At 35.7% G+C, this 23,652-nt stretch overlaps 2 pseudogenes; one reads left to right on the top strand and one right to left on the bottom strand.

Annotated features, from left to right (window-relative positions):
* Window positions 1-5,855: 5,855 nt before the first annotated feature.
* LOC125873895 (uncharacterized) lies at window positions 5,856-8,833 on the bottom strand (annotated as a pseudogene).
* A 5,815-nt stretch (window positions 8,834-14,648) lies between these two features.
* Window positions 14,649-16,362, top strand: LOC125873894 (uncharacterized; annotated as a pseudogene).
* Window positions 16,363-23,652: the final 7,290 nt, after the last annotated feature.

Genomic DNA, 23,652 nt, shown 5'->3' with positions numbered 1-23,652 from the left:
CCTTAAGGCTATGGAGAAAGTGGAACTCATTAGAGATAGACTTAAGACTGCTCAGATTCGCCAGAAGTCTTATGCAGATGTGAGAAAAAGGGAACTAGAGTTCCAAGTTGATGATTGGGTTTCCCTGAAAGTGTCACCTATGAAGGGGGTGATGAGATTTGGCAAGAAAGGGAAGCTCAGTCCCAAATATATAGGCCCTTACTAGATCTTGAAAAGGATTGGTACAGTAGCTTATGAGTTAGAGTTGCCAAAAGACTTAGCAACAGTGCATCCAGTCTTTCACATTTCTCTTTTGAAGAAGTGTGTGGGTGATCATGCATCCCTAGTGCCATTAGAGAGTGTTGCCGTGAAAGATAGCCTTTCTTATGAGGATTCTCGATTGTCAGGTTAGAAGGTTGAGAAATAAAGAAGTCGCTTCAGTCAAGGTTTTGTGGAGGAGTCAGTCAGTAGAGGGAGCTACTTGGGAAGCAGAAGCAGCCATGAAGTCCAAGTATCCTCACCTCTTTCCTTCCGATTCCATTCCAGCTTGAGGTAATAGTTCCTCTTCAGTTTTCAGTCATTTATGTACAGATTTAGTCTTAGAATCATGTTCCTTCAGTTTTTACTTGCATTTTCAGCTTATTTGTATGTCCTTGGAACTCAGTTCAGTCAGAAATTTAGTTCTCAGTGTTTAGTGGTAGGGGTTGCAGCCCTTTCCCTCCATTTCAGCTAATTTAGTCTTCATTCGAGGACGAATGGTATCAAGGGGGAGATAATGTAACACCCCGTATCCAAAAATAGACCAGATTGCAAATTTCTGGTGTTGTAGGTGGCATTCATGAACACCATCCATGGACTGTAGGAGGACCTACGGTTCGTCCTGCAGGTCCGTGGTTCGTGTCAGCAAACTCCCCTAGAACTCAGCTAGAAATTCGGCCAAGTGTTGACCCACGGCCGGACCTACGATCTGTAGGTCAGGTCACGGACTGTGGTTCGTGTCCGTGGATCGATGCCCCTAAAACCCAGCTTCAGTCCCAATTAACGGTTGACCAGCACGGACCGTCATTTGATGCACAGTCCGTAGGTCTGACCGTCGGTGAGGGTAGCAGCCAGTTAGATGAAAATTGTGATTGGGTCGACTTCAAATAATAATAACTCTTAGCACAAAATGAATTTTGCGTCCCATGACATATTATCCGATAGATAATTGAACCCTCTTTCCAACGCCACCGACTTTAATAAAATTCAACCTTTGAGTAAAAAGTTATGCACGTTTCAGTGAAGCCTTGTCGGGCAGACTCGATCGAGGACTCCAATTGACGGACCGTCGATTGACCTACGACCTGTCAGTCCAATCCGTCGGTCACTCCGACAGCAATTAAGTTAGGGGTCTTTTGGTCTTTTACTATTTCATTTAACCCCTAAGGTACGTCGTTTAGACCCTAAATCATGAGGTTTTAGTCAGTTTAAGCCTAGAAACATAACTAGAACTTATCCAAGTCAAATCATTAATTAAAATTTGTAAAATTAGAAGCAAGAGAGGAAAAAAAGGTCAAGAACCCTAGTTCAAGAACTCAACAAGTTTTCTTCAGTTCCAGCCCAGAAATCAAAGGATTTCTCCGTGGAATTCATCACCAGGTATGTGGAATTTCACTAGTGGGTTCCTTTCGCTCATTGGGTCCTTAGAATTCAGTCAGTTTCTTCATTCCGTTAATATGAATAGACCTAGGGTTTCTAGAATTACAGTAGATCATCATGAATTAGTTATTAACATGTTCCAAATCAGATTATCAAGTTATTTCTCAATTTATTGCATGAATTTCAGAATCCTAGCTATGTATTTCTTTAGTTCTTGAATTACACATGCTAGGTCAGTTATTCAGTTATACATGCCTCAGTTATTAATGCATCATTATCAGATTAATTGTTGCATTCTCAGTTTGCATGTTTAGTTTTGAGCTATCCAGTATTTTATAGAAATTCAATCATCACCAGTTAACCACTTAATTCATTGGGAGTAGCATAATACCGAGTTGGACTAGAGCTCAGCGTACCCATATAGTCACAGAACTACAAGCCACGTAGGTGTAAGTCGCCTCTGTGGGCAATATCAGTTTAGTGATCACGCCAACATGCCTTTATACCTTTGGCAGGGTATATTGGGTCCTCTCGATGGGGCGTATAAATCGGACTCCACATTTAGCTCATGTGGTTTTATTGTCGGTTATTAGTAGCTCCCACAGTTCAGTCACACTCTATTGCATTGACCACATTTACAATTCATTCAGTATTCAGTCAGCATGTTATGAATTGGTCAATGCAGTATTTAGCATCTATATCATGTCCAGATTATTTTATTATTTTATCATTTTGTTCTGTTATATGTTATTTCAGTTTTACTTTATCTTGCATGCTCAGTACCTTTCAAGTACTGACGCATACGTGCGCTACATCTTCTCGTGATGTAGGTTCAGGTTCTCAGTATCCAGCTCACGCTTAGGTCTGTTCCCGATCTTCAGTTTAGCAGCATCAGTAGTGGGTCCTCATTCTTTGAGGACTAGTGACATGTTTATCTTTATCTCTTTTAGTCTTTTAGTTTCAGAATTTCTAGACTTAGTTGTGGCATGTCACAACTTCTAGTCAGTTTAGAGGCTTATTTCGGACAGAGTTAGATTCAGCTTAGTATTGATTTAATATCTTCTTTGTATTAGACTCATCAATTTTCATTTATCTCATTTATAGTATATTGGTATTCCCCATCTTTTCATTTTTATTTATGATTTAGCTTCCGTATCATTTTATTATCTTTAGTATACTCATGATCATGCCAGCAGGGTTAGCTTGGGATCACTTGTGGTCCTAGGTCCCGTGTCTGCATCTCAAGGGTAGCTCGGGGCGTGACAATTAGGATGTTGTGGGGTTTGTCCTAACATCCATCTCAATTATTTTAGAGGCTTCATAGATAGTTAGACAATTAGTTATGAGTCTTTTAGCTTTGTATTTCAGATGTTTTACTATGAGACTTGAGTAGCCATTTTGGCCAGTTGAATGCTCCTTTTGAGACATTCTAAGTTTATTTCACAAGTTCTTTATTTAGACTATTTTTGTGTTTTAAGTCTTTCGTTGAGTAAGTAAGCCAAGCCAAGGGTTCACTTGGGCCAGCAATGGCCTTCGAGTGCCAATTCGGCTCAGGGTGTAGGCTCGGGGTGTGACATCAACATTTCTCTCTCACCCTCTAAGCTCAACTTTTCCCTCTCTGTAAAAGTTCTTATGTCTCACTCTCGTAGCTCTCTCTTCTCACTCTCACACTCTTGACCCATTCATTGAGATTTAGGTTTTGGCATACAATTTTTTTGAGAGAAACACAACTCTTCATCTCGTATCTCTTTGGTAAATTTGATTTCGTCAAGTTTTGGAACACCGATATACTCATTTAAGGTATTTATCTTCCTAATTTGTTTGATTTTTCTCTTTAAATTTTAGTTTACATCTTCTATTATCTTACATGTGGGATTTTGAATCTTTGAGAGCAATTTGTAGTGAAAAAAAGTTTAAAACAAGTTATTTTTTGGAATTGCTGGTTTGGGGAATTTATGGCCAACAGTATTTAGACTGGATTTGAACTCCCGAAGAAAGTGAAATTTTATGGCTAAAGCGTTTGAGAACATGAACGGACTCATTGGATAACCACCAAATTGACTTTAGTCAAGTAGAAAATTTTGTGTGAAACTCAATGATTAAACAATTATCTCATATGTAAAAAAAAAAACAGTTGATCTCATATTATTTTTGTTATTCTTGCTAGTTGTATTTAACATACTTCTAATCATATATTTCAGTTTTTGTTTACTTGTTAATTTGATTGGGCTTCTTTTATGGTGCAGGGAGAATTTTAGTACTTATATAATTGCCTTGCGAGCCTAAATTTGTTTGAAAATATGAATAAACTAATTTGAAACTGAATGATTGAACAGTTAATCTCATATTTTTGTCACAAAATTTTTGTCATTTGTCTCATAGTTAATCTCATATTTATCATTTGTCTTCTTACTCATGGTCTTTCAAGGTTTGCTTTGCTAGCTTCCACATGACACCTGCTTATTTCGGTACTAACAACCAGAAGCTTCAAATGGGAATTTCACAGACAGTCTAATGACTTGCAAGCAGACACTAAAGGTTGTTTAGAAAGGAGTTGGCAACAACAATCTATGAATCACAGATATACCACAAATGAATTCTAGGAGTTTCATTTACTGATATAGCACAAATAAAAATTGAGATAAAAGTTAGAATACAACAACTCAAGTGTACAAAAAGAGCTCATAGTCATAGATAGGGGTATTTATGGATTAGTTATCGGTTGGATTGTCATCAATTAGGGTCAATTGTTTAGTTATTAATCATAGATGAAAATAAAATCAAAACACAAGATATGGAATAGAAAATCAAATTAATTAGCAAACAAGCACCTGCCAACTTCACCTACGATAATGTACCTTTTCCTTTCAAGTTGAATTTTCACCAACAGAGGAGAAAATGAAATGAAAACCAGAAGAGCCAACAACTGAATCATGCCCGAAATTGATTCAATTAAATCCAACAATATAATTCTTCTATCCCTTCAATTATTATCTGCACCACCTTTATTCCACCATACAACTTTTAGTGCTATCGTTTATTTTGGGTCTAGACCTGCAAGGCTTTAAAAACGTCACTAGATTAGTGTCATGAGGTCTGCTAACTTTTATACCTAATAACACTCATGTGTTTTGTCGATGTGGAGTTCTTATACTAAGCTGGGAAGTGACATAAACCACCTCTTGTAATATATATATATATATATATATATATATATATTCTACGTTGCCTTTTCAAACCAAACAACAGTTCGTTCCGCTAATGATATTTTTTGTTTTGCCCTAGACCCACCCAACTTTAAAACGCGCAGCTAAAGTGTAAGATCTTACTTATCATGTGTTTTTTTGTCGATGTGGACTTCTTATCCAAAGGAGATGTGTCACAAACACCCTCTCTTATGGACTCAACGTCCTCGCTAAGGTTTGCACCACCATTGTTATTTTCCCCACCACTTGAGATTTGTCAAGACCTAGCAAAGATGTTTGCCTCACCTTATTGGAATTTGGCTAAACTTAGGTTAACTTTAGCTTGCATCGACACAGTTAACAAAAAAGTTACTCTAATACCATCTATAATTGCCTAACCCACTAGTTATATTGTTCTATCTGGGAATAGACCTGCACAACTTTTAAAGGCATCATTAAAGTACACGGTCTACTTACTTATATATACTTAACATCTCTCATGCATTTTGCTTGTATGTTACTTCTTATCTTAAGTTAGGGTGTAACACATACAACCTCTCTCCTGATTTTTCAAAGCAAATTAAATCATTTTTTACTTTAAAAACCAAGTGTGAGATGAATTCTTTAATACTTTGATCTAATAAGTGATGCAGTAAAATATAATTTGAAGAAGCAATTCAAAATAAAAGAAAAATGGGCCTGATAGTTGCTTATACAAACCTGGACTCTATATAAAATAGAACAACTTATTTGCAAAATAGAAGATTTGCACATTTTGGTCTAGACTTACATTGGACAATAGGCCTCCACCGCTAGAGCCCATCCACATCAAACTCAATAACTAATTCAAACATAAAGACCCTGCATATTGTTTTTTCACCAACTTAAAAACTATAATTGAAATCAAATAAAAAAACCTGCATAATATTCTTTAACCAACAATAGACTGCATATAAACTCAATAAGAACTCAAATTGCTATTTTGTTTCCAAGGAAACAAAACTTGACCTTTTTCACATTCATTGAAGTTTCTGATCATGGAGTTTCCTCCCCTTATCCTCCTCTTTCTTCTTATTCTCCTTCTTCATCATCATCATCTTCTTCTTCCTCCTCGTCCTCCTCTAGTTTATCATGATATCCTCCATAATGATGTTGTCAGTAGAGAAAATTTAATTGCCTACTAAACTGATAATTCTCACATGTTGCTCCCAAATGCAAGCATTTACAATTGACACAGAAAAGTCTCCAACACTCAGGACATGCCCTAATCAGAAATCCCTTAGATCATCAACCAGTGTACCCATAATCCATAAAAGGGCAATCAATAACAATTGGCAAAGCCAGAACATCCATTAGTCGAATGACATCTCTTACTCGCATATGGAAATCAACCGGCATTATTGAATCGATATCTAAAATTCCATTCCAATCAGAAGCAGGGCGCTTCATAGAAATCATCTCATGGATATCCTTATTAAGTTTTTTGCCTATATAATTTTGTATGCATTCTTCACAATAAGGATGATTGTAATTCGTTCCACACATCATTGTGTTTGGCAGCGGAAACGCAATTCTACAAATTTCACAAAAAATGCATGAAGATTCCCCCTTTTTAGAAGTTTTTTGCTTTAGGTTAAGTGAATTAAGAATAACAGAATACTTTATTTCTACAACTTTTTTACCAACACCATGATTAGAGCTTGATTTCAAGTTCTTACCTGAATGAAACTGAGTTGAGCAGAATAGAATTTGTTGCAGCTCGATATCATTATCTCTGCTCTCGCAACCATCTTTATTTTTGGTGATAGCAACGACAACAGAATTCAGCAAGGTGGGATCAACTTCGATTTCGCCGGAGTCCAAAATTTGTAAATCTCTTGATTCCATTTCAACTTGATTTTGCCGTCAATGGGACCCTATATATCTTTCCCAATATATTCATATATGTTGTATATATATACTATTTTTTTTCAGGTTCTTGAGTTTATATTAATTTATAGGGTTTAGAATTAATTTGGATTGTACCCAATTTGCAATAAATTTACGCAATATGAGCAATTTGGTATGATGTGTCGAAAGACATGTCGGCCAAGTGAAACAGTCAATAAGACCATGCCACACGTTGAATGTCATACAATGTGTCTAATCAAATTAAACACGTATGAAAACACGCCTCATGTACGACTGATGTGTTTGAACTATTAAAAAGTATAAACTAAAATTTGATTAGTCAAAACAAATCACTCTAATCACAATACTTCTCACTCAATAAAACCAACATGTTCAAACCATTCAGATATCATCATCCAAATTCAGCCTAATCAATCCAAAAAAAGGTCCTCGTCACATTTGTTTCTTCCCAGCACAAGTGACATGTTTCATCCAATCGAAAATTATCATATCAATCAAAATACGGCTAAAAAAGTTGTCCTGATCATATATGTTCAACCCTAGCTGAGGTGGCATATTTTAGTTAGTCAAATATTGTCATGAGAGTTTCAATTTGATTGGTCGAGAAGAGTTTGTCATCTCTTCCATCTTGACACATGTGACATTCTTGAGTTAATCAATATCATCATGTCGACTTCAATATGGTTAAAAAGAGTTTGTCTTTGTCACAACTCTTCCAACCTACAACTATAATAAGGATTTTCATAATTTAACAAGGCAAAGGATTCTCATGGATGAAATGTTAGAAGTTCTCTATGAAGATCAAGAACGAAGGTAAACTAAATATCTAGGCATTCAAAATAAATCTAATGAAGTCATATCAAATACCAGGGTGTTAAAAAATCATATTCACTTAATTTTGTCCATCAAAGTATTTTTGATGAATCAGGTTCAAATCAAACATAAATTCGAAATTAAAAACAAATATCCATAAAATTATATTCGAAGAGAAGGATAAGAGGACTATTAGAGACTATAACACCAATTATTCTTAACTACAGTATCATAAATATTTCTCATTCTTATTATTTACTTGGCATGAACTTTATTGTCTACCACTCGTTCCTTTTTCACCAAGTATGAAGATTATTATGTTCTCATACTTTATGTTAAGTAACTCCGTTGACTTGAGAAAGTAACATTCCCAATAGAAAAAGTAAAGGTAAAACAAAACCACAACTACCATATGCCTTGTTAGAAAAATAGATGAAAAATATATCGAGAAAAAAAGGGAAATAATGAAGTGAACCAAAAAGGAGTTATGCTACAGATTTATAAGTAAAGGAAAGTTAATAATGATCACTCGAATTATCATTTTAATTTAAGAGAAAAAAAATACAAACTTCTAAGAAGTGAATAAACTTTAAAAGGAATACTAATATTCTGAACTAATTGCAATATGTGAAGCCTTAAAATAGATCATCAAAAGCACAATGTGCATGCATGAAAAAAAACTTGAGCGACAATAATGGGGTTTTAGTTAAAGTGAAAAATAAATATGTTGAGAGTTGTGGTTCATTCCACAGCGGTAGCAAAACTCATGTCCACACTTGCCATAGATTCAAATTTTCTCAACTGGATATTCAATAAATACTATGTATATTGCTAGTTCAATGTGTATATTGTTTCTTGCCTTATTTCCCAAAACCATTAGCACAACTCTATTGGAGTATCAATTCTTTATTACAATCCTCATCATATTGTAACACAAAAAGAGCAATTTGACATTCCAACTATTGTTGTTACTCTACTTTTAAGTTATCATGTAGAGACATGTTATGAATCAACTACTCCCTACGTTGAGTTTTTGCTTGTCTTGTGTGTAAAATGATAAATATATACATCTTTTAACATACATTAAGAAAAAAAATATATACATTTTTCATTGTTTACCGCATCAATTATCCAGCCAGTTTGGTCTCTATGTAATAAGAATTTTAGAAGAAGATGATCGAAGATTCAAGCTGTTTTCCATATGTTTCCACTTTTTGTTGTTTTAGTTTATCTCCTTTTTGTTGGTCTGAATTGTAGGCCTTGTAGTGTTGAGAAGAAGTTGGGCCTATTTGGCCAATGTACTCCATAAGAAATTACATATCTATTAATAATAGGAAAAACTACCTATTAAGACATACTTTACTACCATATATACATATTTTATCTCTACTTTAAAAATATTTCATATAATACCACTTTTTAATAACTATACCATATATTTTAAAAATTTAAATCAGATATACAATCCATTTAAATATGGTATTTAATAATTATCTTAAAATTACATCTCCTTAATTAGTGGGACATTAACAATTCAAATTAATTTCTCTCTCCAATTCTGCCGTTTCCCTCATCCCCAATCCCATAACATGTTTGTATCTCAATCCCACTCCCCCACGTAATTCTCACACATCCCCATTACTCCTTCTTTATTAACCATCTCAATACACATTTTGAAAGTACTAAATTCATATCCAACTCTACATAATCAACATTAGTTAAAACAGCAAAGTAAGATTATTCCTATTGTATATTTGTTTCAACCATATCATGTATCTTAATCAGAGTTGAAATCAATGTATGCATTTATGCACCTTTAAAATATCTTTACTTATTAATTATGATTTTTTATATTACTAATTTAATGTTCATTTGTCAGGGACTATAGATTATATACAGCTTCATATGTTGAGTATCTGACTGATGGACAGCAGATACCATCAGCAAATTTTGATGTCGATCTACATTGTTCGAGATACGGTGCATTTTTATGGAATTATGAGAATGAAAAGCCTCATCTGGTTCAATTAGCGATAACGAAGACAGCCTATGCCAATGAGCATGTTTGTTCTTTCAGATTACATTGAAAAGATTAATATAGATTAGTCATCTGAAGTTCTTTTTTTAGATTTCCCCATTCTTGAACTCGCTAAGCCTCCTCTTGAAAGCATTCATGTAATTAATGTCTACTCCGAAGTCACGCTTAACATCTTCCTGAATGTCCATTGGAGTATGCTTTCTTTATTATTCTCATATTTTGGAGCAACTATTCTAGCTATTAAACCAACTGTTTCTTGACGATGTGACAACACTTTATCCTTTTACGGACATATGTGATCGTTATTGAAAGACCTCACTCGAAAAATAATTATTTTATTCAAACATGATGATTTGAATATCCATTGACCCTCCTCAGACATACAACTCAAAAAACAACTGCACACAAAGGCGTTACAATAGCTGAGGCTACTAGATACATGGTTAATTACATAAGATACAAATTAATAAAACTTAACACTTTCATGAATTCACTATAACGCTACTCACAACAAACCTGGGATATATGCCCAACTAATCATTTATGCTACCCAAATTATCGCTCATTCGAGATACTTATTATTATATGAGATACACATATAAAATCTCTAGACGTTTTTCTCATGTATATGTACTACATTATTTTTCAGGGATAACTGTTTAACAAAATATACACAAAATTCAATACTCTTAAACGTGAGGTCGTTTAGTCATCCGAGATACACTATTAAGTTATGGCACATTTATTTTCATATATTTGCTCAGCATTATTGTATTAGATACACGCTTAATAAGAAATACATGCTTTAAACTTTATCACATTTAAACATTAGATTGTTACTTTTAATAATGTGGTATAAATTATTTGTCCAAGATACATATTATTTGTTCTAGATACACACTATAAAATTATGACTCCTAAAGATTAGATCATTACTTTTAAGAATGACCATGTTATGAAATTAACATACATGATAAAAACACATTTAACATTACATCTACTTTCATCAATATTATGACACATTTTCATCGTGTTTCTAAGATACACAAAAAAAGATACAGCCACCAAAATAACAAGCATGACTAGCCTCTTCTTGTCGGATCTTGCAACATTGTATTGAAATTGATTGTCTATGACATATTTTTGCATAACAACCATAATAGTCTTCTTGTACTTATACACTACTTGACTTTAACAAATTTGTGACTACAGTCACCAATAACATGATTCGATTTAGTATTCAAAACACATAACGCATCTACACTACGATTCTCTGGAAGAACTGCAGTAGATACAATCATGTCATCATCCCCAACTTGAACAATTGATGTATCTGGCTCAAACGCAATTTCATCATTAATGCTACATCCAAAATTGTGATATTTTGTTGTTATGCACAATGGATACAACCCGAAATTTGTTTGACTTCTTTTCAATTCCATATGAAACCTCATGTCCATCTCGTTTTAGATTTTCATTGGAGTTAGATTACCTTCGTGTATCTGATCTCCATCCTTTTTCGAGTACAATTTATTTTGAAATACCATCCACTAGATCGTTGTAGTTTGCATTAGCTCTCAAAAGTATTCCATCAATTTTATAATTTTCATATTCAATTTCAGAGGCCCAAGAACCCGAATGTCTCAACAAATTTGCAAAAAGAGATCTCAAAAATTTTAAGATTCAAAAAATGAATTGATGAAGAAGATGAAGTTCTCACTTTTAGATTACTAATTTTTCTGATGTCAGTTGATACAATGGATCCATTAATTACGTTTTGGTTGTTGAGTTTCCATAACTTACTCTTGTAATTAAGGGATTAAGTTACAACAATTAATTCAAATTAATTAAAACATGTATCACATCCTTTGAATTCTAATAGAGTCATGTATCTTACAACTCTTAAAAAGGTATCTTATAAATGAAAAATGGTATAAGAAGTAATATTGAAAACTAGTGGGATTCCTAGTAATTAGGATCTAAAGTAGTGGGATTTATGTAGCTTACCCATTTATTATTGCAACAACTTAAAACAAATTATTACTAACAATGATTCAATGAGAGAAAGATTAATGAATGAGAAAAATACCAGTAAGTTAGTTTCAAGCAGCCATCACTCTTTCCAACATAACACTTGCACTTTGGACATCCCTCTGTTGTTTGATCTTCCCAAACACTGAAAATCCTTACACTCCAATCCCTAATGCCACGAGACATTACACTGAGCACAGAACAATTGACGACAATTAGGATACTCAGAGTCAACCACATTTCCACTCACTCCCATCATCAACCAATATAGTTGAATAGTCCTGATAAGGACAATACTAAATCATCAAACCCGAAAATAGAGCGTTATTTTCCAATTGATCCAACACTTCCTTAGGAACAATTTCTCTCCAACACTTCCTTGTGTATTTTTGCTATATTTTCCTATTATTGTTGTAGTTGAATTATTAAAACCATATCAAAGCTGATTCTAATAATAGCTAAAAAAAAAAGAGACCAGAGTAGTGAAAAATCTTATCAAGTCTTCTTCTAGTGATGAATTTGAACAAAAATCATTAATGGGCGAGTAATTTGTATGTATCAAAAAGAGGAAAAGTGAGGCAAACCAAGGAAAAAACTGGTTTTTTGTGTAACTTGCATCCTATCAAAGTTCAGGGAAAAGATGAAGCAATTGAAGATGCAGCACAATGTGAGATAGTGGAAGAAGCTGGAGTATGAGGCAGGTGAAGTTGAGGTTCGTTCTCCTTCGTTATCTCTTTATGTGCTTCATAGTTAAGTGGTAAATTTACTTAGAAGCTCCTTTCTCTCAAAATTATTTGCACTAATTAAGGATTAAATCTGATGTTGTGGTCACTCTTTTTAGGGTTACTTTGGTAGTGCAAACTGAGAAGACGAAGATGGTACTTTGAGAAAAGAACCAGTGACACTTCCTTTGAAGGGAACATACATTTACTTTGCCTGAGAAAGAGATTTGCGAAAGAACTTGGATATGCACTAATTTGCTCTTTTAAAAGTTAATTTCGCACTATAATCACATCTTCTTATACTAAGGAGATGTGTCACAAACACCCTCTCTTATGGACTTGACGTCCTCGCTGAGGTTTGCCCCACCATTGTGATTTTCCCCACCACTTGAGATTTGTCAACACCTAGCAAAGATGCCTCACCTTGTCGAAATTTGGAAAAACTCAGGTTAAATTTAGCTTGCATCGACACAGTTAACAAAAAAACTACCCTAATACAATCTGTATTTGCCTAACCCAGTAGTAATATTGTTCTATCTCGGCATAAACGTGCACAACTTTTAAAGGAATCATTAAAGTGCAAGGTCTACTTATATATACTTAACATCTCTCTTGTGTTTTGCTTATATGTTACTTCTTATCCTAAGTTAGGGTGTAACACATACAACCTCTCTCCTAATTTTCCAAAGCAAATTAATTCATTTTTTACTTTAAAAACCAAGTGTTAGATGAATTCTTTAATACTTTGATCTAATAAGTGATGTAGTAAGAAATAATTTGAACAAGCGATTCAGAATAAAAGAAATATAAGACTGATAGTTGGTCATACGAACCTGGACTCTATATAAAATAGAACAACTTGTCTGCAAAATAGAAGATTTGCGCATTTTGGTCTAGACTTACATTGGACAATAGGCCTCCACCGCTAGAACCCATCCAAATCAGACTAAATAACTAATTCAAACATAAAGACCATGCATGTTGCTTTTTCACCAACTTAACAACTACAGTTGAAATCAAATAAAAGACCCTGCATACTGTTTTTTAATCAACAATAGACTGCATATAATGTAAATAAGAATTCAAATTGCTATTTTGTTTCCAAGGAAACAAAACTTGAACTTTTTCACATTCATTGAAGTTTCTGATCATGGAGTTTCCTCCCCGTCTCCTCCTCTTTCTTCTTCTTCTTCTCCTTCTTCATCATCATCATCTTCTTCTTCTTCCTCCTCGTCCTCCTCTAGTTCATCATGATATCCTCCATAATGATGCTGCCAGTAGAACAAATTTAATTGCCTACTAAACTAATAATTCTCACATGTCATTCCCAAATGCAAACATTTACAATTGACACAGAAAAGTCTCCAACACTCGGGACATGCCCTAATCGGATATTCCCTTAGATCATCAACCAGTGTACCCATACAATCCATAAAAGGGTAATCGATAACTATTGGTGAAGCCAAGACTTCCACTAGTTGAATGGAATCTCTTACTCGCATAAGGAAATCAACCGGCCTTATTGAATCTATATCTAAAATTCAATTGAAATCAGAAGAAGGGCACTTCATAGAAACCATCTCATGGATATCCTTACTAATTTTTTTTCTATATAATTTTGTATGCATTCTTCACAATAACGATGATTTCAATTGGTGCCCCGCATCATTGTGTTAGGCAACGTAAATGCATTTTTACAAATTTCACAAAAAAGTACATGAAGATTCCCCCTTTTTAGAAGCACTTTTCGTTAGGTTAAGTGAATTTGAAATAACATAATACTCAATTTCTATAGGTTTTTTCCCAACACCATGATTAGAGCTTGATTCCAAGTTCTTACCTGAATGAAACTAAGTTGAATAGAAGAGAATTTGTTGCAACTCGATATCATTATCTCCACTTTCGTAAATTTTTTTCTTTTTGATGATAGCAGTGACAACAAAATTTAGCAAGGTGGGATCAACTTTGATATGACTGGAGTTCAAGATTTGCAAATCTGTTGATTCTATTTCAACTTGATTCTACCGTCAATGGGACCCTATATTTCTTTCCCAATATATCCATATATGTTGTATATATTTTTTTCAGGTTCTTGTATTTATTTTACTTTTTAGGGTTTAGAATTAATTTGGATTATACCAAATTTGAAATAAATTAATGCAATATGCACATATTGCATCAATTTATTTCAAATTTGGTATAGTCCAAATTAATTCTAAACCCTAAAAAGTAAAATAAATACAAGAACCTGCAAAAAAAAAAATTAGTATATATATACAACATATATGCATATATTGGGAAAGAAATATAGGGTCCCATTGACGGAACAATCAAGTTGAAATGGAATCAACAGATTTACAAATCCTGCACTCCGGCGAAATCGAAGTTGATCCCACCTTGTTGAATTCTACTGTAACAAATTCTCTTCTACTCAGCTCAGTTTCATTCAGGTAAGAACTTGGAATCAAGCTCTAATGACAGTGTTGGTAAAACACCTGTAGAAATTGGGTATTTTTTTATTCCAAATTCACTTAACCTAAAGATAAGTATTTCTAAAAAGGGGGAATCTTCATGTACTTTTTGTGAAATTTGTAAAAACGTGTTTCCTCTGCCGAACAAAATGATGCAGGGCACTAATTGCAATCATCGTTATTGTGAAGAATGCATTCAAAATTATATAGGCAAAAAAATTAATGAGGATATCCATGAGATAATTTCTAAGAAGTGCCCTGCTTCTAATTGCAATGGAATTTTAGATATCGATTCAATAATGCCGGCCTTATGCGAGTAAGAGATGTCATTCGTCTAACGGAAATTCTGGGTTCACCAATAGTTATTGATTGCCCTTTTATGGACTGTATGGGTACACTGGTTGACGACCTAAAGTAATGTCCGATTAGGGCATGTCTTGAGTGTTGGAGACTTTTATGTGTCAATCTTAAATGCTTGCCTTTGGGAATGATATGTGAGAATTATCAGTTTAATAGGCAATTAAATTTTCTCTACTAGCAGCATCATTATGAAGGATATCATGATGCACTAGAGGAGAAAATTCATCAATTAAACTAAGGTCAGCCATGGAAAACATATAATATCATCTTAATAGCATGATTCAATACTAAATCAATAATAAACAAGTACTATCCACTCAATTGGAATCATACTCAACTTAACCCACAATATTGGAAGGAACCCTAACTTGAATTGAGGATTCATCTTCATAATTGGGGTAATTCGAAGGGACTCCCTAGATGGAAGAGTCCATGGATGAATAAGATATCATACCTTGGATACAAAGCCCTCACAAAGCTTGGAAGATTGGAGGAATTTGACCTAGCTTGATTCTCTTCTTCTTCTTCTTCTTCTTTCTTGAGTTTTCTAGAGAGAATTTTTTAGAAGATGAACTTTGGGATCTTTTGGGGTTTTGTAAATAATGACTTAATTGGGGTGATTAAAGTCTTAAAATAGTTTATATAGGTGTATAAAGTCTATACAAAATGACCCCACTTAATACTAACTAAAAAAGGAAAGTCCTAATTTGCCCTCACTTAGGTAGCATGGTGCCAGGCACCATGATAGGGGTCACGAGCCGTGGTCCACACCATTGGCCATGGTCCTTCTCGTGGTCCATGGTCCAATAGCTAGGACACAAGGACTTGGCCCCCACAAGTCTAAGGCATGACCACGAGCCTTCCTAGGGGTCGTGGTCTTCACTACTGACCGTGAAGTGGCTCGTGGTGATGTGCCAACTTTAGGCAGCCTTTAGGGAGATACTGCTCAAGCTCCATGGACCACTACACGAGTCTTGGTCCTCGCCACTAGCGGTGGTGGTGGTCGTGAAGATGAGGCAATGCTTGCCAAGATTGGGGCAGCCTTGGCCCTTGCCCCTTTGCCTTTGCTCTTGCCCTCTAGTGTAGACTTGTTGCACCCTCACTTAGCCCTAGGTGGCCTACTAGACTACGGGGTGTTATAGGACGAGGAGTAAGAAGAATAAGATGAAGACGATGATGATGAAGAAGGAGAAGAAGAAGAAGAAAGAGGATGAGAAGGGGAGGAAACTCCATGATCAGAAACTTTTAGATGAGCAAACCTTTCAACCTAGAATCATTCTATGTGAGAGAACGTTTCATATCATATCATATTCCTGCATAAGTGTGTCTGTGAGAATGGCCTTTCACATCACAACAACATATCATAATCATAGACACTTCACTCTCAAAGAGTTCATAAGGCATGTACATAACTTTCATAAAACATGCATAATATCATGTCTTGCACTTTCAAGGGTCAAGGCTCATATCAAATTAACACATCTAGTATTACTACATTAGACATGGATACTATCATAACTCAAGTGATTCTATCACTTCATACAATCTATCATTCATAAGGTAGGTTAGGTAGGTAAAGGCAATTCTATCCATCAATCTTCTATTCTCATATAGACTTTACTCTCAATGCCTTAACATACATAATTCACCTTATTAGCTTTACCTTCAAAACCCTAGAAGTCAACATTCATGGTTACAAGCCCTACTCTCAAGCTTTTACTTCTTAGAATCATCATACATAGGCATTCTAATCATATGCTTAATTATTAAGTGATTCTAGATATAAATCATCATAAAGGTTCAACTTCAATCCTTACTAGTCATGATCCATCATATATACTATAATCTAATTCAATTCATGTCTACTTGCTTTTATTCATGAACAATTACTATAGACATCATCGATTCTAGAAGATCATCTCTAAGTCTTCAATTTCCCCTTTTAAGGAACAAACCCACATTACTCTAATTTCATCAATTAAACTAGGGTTAGCCATGGAAAACATATAATATCATCTTAATAGCATGATTCAATACTAAATCAATCATAGACAAGTACTATCCACACAATTGGAATCATACTCAACTTAACCCACAATATTGGAAGAACCCTAACTTGAATTAGGGATTCATCTTCACAATTGGGGGAGTTATAGGGGACTCCATAGATGGAAGAATCCATGGATATATAAAATATCATCCCTTGGATACAAAGCCATCAAAAATCTTGGAAGATTTGAGGAATTTGACCTAGCTTGATTCTCTTCTTCTTCTTCTTTTTTCTTGAGCTTTCTAGAGAGAGAATTATTTAGAAGAACTTTGGAATTTTTTGGGGTTTTGGAAATAATGACTTAATAGGGGTGGTTAAAGGCTTAAAATAGTTTATATGTGTGTATAAAATCTATACAAAACGACCCCACTAAATACTAACTAAAGAGGAATTTCCTAATTTGCCCTCACTTAGGCAGCATGGTGACAGGCACCACTACAGGGCTCATGAGCCGTGGTCCACACCATTAGTCGTGGTTCTTCTCGTACTCCATGGTCCAGTAGCTAGGACACAAGGACTTGGCCCCCACAAGTCTAAGGCATGACCACGAGCCTTCCTACAGGTTGTGGTATTCACCACTGACTGTGAAGTGGCTCGTGGTGATGTGCCAACTTTAGGCAGCCTTTAGGGAGCTACTGCCAAACCTCCACAGACCACTCCATGAGCCGTGGTCCTTGCCACTGTCCATGGTTGTGGTCGTTAAGATGAGGCAGTTCTTGCCAAGGTTGGGGCAACCTTGGCCCTTGCTTTGGCCTTGCCCCTTTGCCTTGGCTCTTACCCTCTAGTCTAGACTTGTTGCACCCCTCACTTAGCCCTAGGTGGCCTACTATACTACAGGGTGTTATAGGACGAGGAGTAAGAAGAAGAAAATGATGATGATGAAGGAGAAGAAGAAGAAAGAGGAGGAGAAGGGGAGGAAAGTCCATGATTAGAAACTTCAATGAATGTGAAAAAGTTCAAGTTTTGTTTCCTTGGAAACAAATTAGCAATTAGAATTCTTATTTACTTTATATGCAGTCTATTGCTGGTTAAAAAAAAGTATGCAGGGTTTTTTATTTGATTTCAATTGTAGTTGTTAAGTTGGTGATATAACAATATGCAGGGTCTTTATGTTTGAATTAGTTATTGAGTGTGATTTGGATGGGCTCTAGCGGTGGACGCCTATTGTCCAATGTAAGTCTAGACCAAAATGTGCAAATCTTCTATTTTGCAGACAAGTTGTTGTATTTTATATAGAGTCCAGGTTCGTATGACCTACTATCAGGGCCATATTTCTTTTATTTTGAATCGCTTGTTCAAATTATTTTTTACTACATCACTTATTGGATCAAAGTATTAAAGAATTCATCTCACACTTGGTTTTTAAGGTAAAAAATGATTTAATTTGCTTTGGAAAATCAGGAGAGAAGTTATATGTGTTACACCCTAACTTAGGATAAGAAGTAACATATAAGCAAAACACATGAGAGATGTTAAGTACATATAATTAACTAGACCTTATACTTTAATGATGCCTTTAAAAGTTGTTCAGGTCTATACCGAGATAGAACAATATCACTAGTGGGTTAGACAATTACAGATGGTATTAGAGTAACTTTTGGGTTAACTGTGTCGATGCAAGCTAAAGTTAACCTGAGTTTAGCCAAATTTCGATAAGGTGAGGCAAACATCTTTCCTAGGTCTTGACAAATCTCAAGTGGTGGGGAAAATAACAATGGTGGGGTAAACCTCAGCGAGGACTTTGAGTCCATAAGCGAGGGTGTTCGTGACACATCTCTTTAGGATAAGAAGTCCACATCGACAAAAACAAAATGATAAGTAAGTAGATCTTACACTTTAGTGGGACGTTTTAAAGTTGGAAGGGTCTAGGGAGAAACGAAAAATATCACTAGTGGGACGAACCATTGTTTGTTACGTTGGAAAAGGCAACGTAGAATTATATATATATTATAAGAGGTGTGTCACACCCCGAGCCTACACCTTGGGCGGGACCGGCACTCGGAGACCATTGTTGGCCCCAAGCGAACCATTGGCCTGGCTTTCTTAACTCAGTGGAAACTTATCTCAAAAGCGTAACTCAATGCAATGAAAGGTTATAAAACAACCAACTGATAAAATCTGGCCAAAACGGCAACTCGAGTCTCAAAATAGGATATTTACATATATATATACACAAAAGAGAGACTCCAACTAACTGACTGACTGACTGACTGTCTATGAAGCCTCTGAAATACTAGATGGATGTTGGGACAGACCCTGCAACATCCTAATAAAACAAAACTTAAGAACATAAATAATTTAGTCCTCCGAAATGCAAGGAGGCTCACCACTGACTCTGGAGTGCTCAGCTGGATCAACGGCGTACTGGATGCTGATTATGGGTACTTGCATATCCATCATAAGACGATGTAGGCCAACTGGCATCAGTACATGGACTGTACGAGTATGCGAGCTGGACCGGTAAACAACAACTTAAGCTAGAAAGGGATACAATAGAGAACTTACCTTGGCTCTGTTCAACTCATTAATAACTGAACTCAATATAAAGCAATGAGACACATGCAATATATATAAAGCTTGTAAAACTATTTAAATCATGACGTAAAAATCATATTTATAATATCATGAAAATACCATGCTTCCTTTCGAAGTCTACTTGTGCAATGCATGAATGAAGTCTCATACCCCCATCCACACTAAGCAGAACTTCTCGAGGAACCAAGCTCTTTCTACTGTGGGAGTTCTCTAACCGATAACCACCACTACATGCTTAAGTAGTGATACAACGTTTTACCTCACATTGTCCAAGGACCATCCTATACCTTGCCCTGACACAGGAAGTTAACTTTACTTTAACTTTTGCTTAATGGATCCACTAGCTTAACTTTCGTGATCATCTAAAAAGTATGATCCGAGAAATCCCATGTTTGGCTACATGGCTCTTATGGAGCGTTGAGTTAATATGAACTCGTGTCCCCAATTCGGTGCTCAAGACTACTCCCAAAAATACTTTAGCTCATTAGTGTTTTAAACACATCTTTCTTTAGTTGAGATAATTACTCAAAACTTAGCCCAAAGGCTCTTGAAAAACTCTCTTTAAAAAGAACATCTCATAACCATATTTTTAATATGATCATTGATGACTCGGGATATTCATACTGCTTAAACATTAATGGTATATCTAGAGACCATATTGTTTAAATATTGATGGCATACTCGATTTGTCATACTAATCATGTTTTAGAAACTCTTTTGCAAAACTCATCTTTTCTCAAAAAGAGATAGTACTCAAACTTCTCAAAACTTTTTTGGAAATCTCATTTTTCCTCTCATCTTAAATGTGAAAACATTTATTAACTTCTTTGGGGAATACTTAGTTCCCTAATAACTTTTGAGAAATGAACTTGACTCTTTACTCTTGGCTTAACTTGAAACTCTATGCTCTTTACTTAACTTGAAACTTGAGACTCTTTGCTTGACTTGAAACTCTATACTTAACTTGGAACTCTATACTTAACTTGTAACTATATACTTAACTTGGAACTCTATACTTAACTTGGAACTCCATACTTAACTTGGAACTCGAGCCTTAAAAAGAAGTTAAAACGTTCAATGAAGACTCTTGGAAAACCTTAAATACTTGCTTTGACTTACTTACTTCTAAGCTTGACTACACATGACTTGGAAACTAACTTCACTTGACTTGGAAACTAACTTCACTTGAATTGGAATTATGAATTCAAGGTGTTTGATCACATGTTATGGAGGGATTCTTGATGTTTAGACGTACTTTGGAGTGTCGGAAACAACTATGAAACATAAGTATAATACCTAGGAACAAGCATGAGAAAGTGGGGAAGGAATGCGAAAACTTGGCGCTCTTGGTGCTCTGAGAGGCACGGAGCGCCAGACCAAAAATTTCAGAGGAGGCCTGCTGGCGCTATGATGGGCACGCTGCCCCAAGGGGAAAAGTTCAGAGCTCCTCTTGGGGCACGCTGACAGGCGCGACGCCCCATCCTTTTTCCCTGAAAACTGACTTTTCTTCTTAGTTTTCTCCAACTCTAAACCTCCTTAACTTCAATGGATCCAGCCCCAAACACTTAGAATCATAAACCCCTCAACATACAATAGATTTCAACTTACAACACAACCGGAAACATGTCCCAAATCAACAAGAACTTCAACACAACAATCAACAACATCAACAACACAACCCAACAACTTCAACAACATGAACAATCTTTTCTCAAAGATAAAACAAGTCTGGTGTGTGGGGGGAAGAATCAACCCATCACTAAGAACTCACATACCTTAATAGGGATCACCCTGACGAAATCCACAATGATCTCCTTGCTTGATCTTCCCTTTCCTCTCTTCTTCTCCTCTTCTTCTCTTCTTCTTCTCTTCTTCACTCAAAACCCTCACTCTCACTCTTTTAAAATGAAACAAAATGATCTAAAAATCAGTCCAACACTAATATATAACCAAAAGAAATAGCTAGGGAAAAGACCAAAATGCCCTTAAAATTTCCGGACGGATTCCCTACCAACTGCCCAACTTTCAAAGGAGATAACTCGCTCATACAAACTTGGAATCGAGCAAACTCGGTGGCGTTGGAAAGATCATTCCACGAGCTTCGCAAACATTACTGGAACTACTCCTAAATCATCCTGAGCTAGGAGTTATGACTGCTCAAAGTTGGCCAAACACTCATTTTTTCCCATACTTTGCCAAATTTCCAGAATTTTAAATTCTTTCCAAAAAATGAAAATTCCAATTCTAAGCCTCTTCATAGTTATTCCAAATTGTCGGGTGTTACAATATCTTCCCCTTTGGAACATTCTTCCTCGAATGAGATTACTCTTACTAGCTAAGGGTGGAACATCAACTCAAATACCCAACAAGCAACCATGCAAACGCAACAACAACCACAACATGCTCATTATAATTAAAAGAGCACTAAGAAGGAAATTAGTGCCTTAATCTGCATTTCTTTCGGACTCAAAGAGATGTGGATATCTCTTCTTCAACAAATTCGTTCTTAACTTGCGAACTTTGACGGTCTAGAATCTGAACAGGAATCTCCTCATGACTCCTTTCATGGTTGAAACTTTCAAATATACCCAATCCTCTACTTCGATCTCTAACGCCTTTCTCCTAACATCAATGTAGGATTCTTGATGACTCTGTGCCGTTTTCAACCTCTTTTGAATCACTTTCGCCTTCTCTATAGCTTGAGGAACTAACTCTGGATCTATCAACCTTGCTTCACTAACTTCAAACCATCCAAAAAGAGATCTACATCTTCTCCCATAAAAAGCTTCATAACGAGCCATATGGATGCTAGAATGGTAACTATCATTGTAAGCAACTCCACGCAAGATAGGTAACCATCTCAATTATCCTTGAAATCGATCCCACAATCCGCCTTGATACCTCAAAACACCATCTCCCCCTTGTTCAAAAGCCATCACTGCTTATGAACATTTTACCTGTAATCCCCGCAAGATAGGGTTTGAGTCTTTCTCACCTTCTACTTCTGAAACTAATGATAACTCGGCCCCGCCCGTCACTTCTACTCCTCCTTCTACGGAATTTATAAGTCTGACTCCCAGGCATGCAAGTCTGTGCACATCTTTTGCTAACTCTCCCTTTCCTTCTTCAATATAGGCGGTGCTACCCATAGACAACTTTGCTTAAAGAATCAGTAACAACATTAACCTTACCAGGGTGATAAAGAAAACTCATGTCATCATCTTTGAGTGCTTTAACCACTCTCTCTCTATCTGAGACTAAGCTCATTTTAAGCGAACACACCCACATGAACATCATACAACAATGACGCCATATCTTCGAAGCAATATTACAACAGCCAACTCTAGCTCATTACATTACACCCCGATTCACGTAAACTCCACTATTGATCTCAAATCCATTTTAGATTCAGATACTCAGTATGTACTCAAGAACCAAATATCCTAACTGGGCGGTACTCAACTTCTCTTTCCATTCCTGAAAGTCTTTCTCACAAGCTTCGAACCGTTGAAAATTCATTGCTCTTCCGAGTTAATTTGGTCAAATCAAACCCTTATCTAACAGATCCCTTTAACTGCTTTTTCAACTCTGTTAGTGCCATTCTATAAGGCGAAAAAGAGATAGGACAAATATCTGGAATGATGTCTATGCCGAAATCTATTTCTCTCTCAAGAGGAATTCTGGGTAGATCATCAGGAAAAACTTCTGGAAACTCTCTAACTATAAAAACTGACTGAAAAGGAGGTATCTCAACACTAGAGTCATTAACTTGGACTAAGTGATAGATACAACCCTTTGAAACTAACTTTCTCGCCTCCAGGTATGAAAAGAAACGACCCTTAGGCACTACTGAACTACTACTCCACTCTATGACTGGCTCACTAGGTTGCTCAGGTATAACATCAAAGTTCATAGCAAC

Source organism: Solanum stenotomum, chromosome 8, assembly GCF_019186545.1.
Source record: "Solanum stenotomum isolate F172 chromosome 8, ASM1918654v1, whole genome shotgun sequence".
In the NCBI taxonomy this organism is placed as follows: domain Eukaryota; kingdom Viridiplantae; phylum Streptophyta; class Magnoliopsida; order Solanales; family Solanaceae; genus Solanum; species Solanum stenotomum.
Note: the sequence above shows the minus strand (reverse complement) of the source record. Positions and strands in the feature narration are given on the sequence as shown.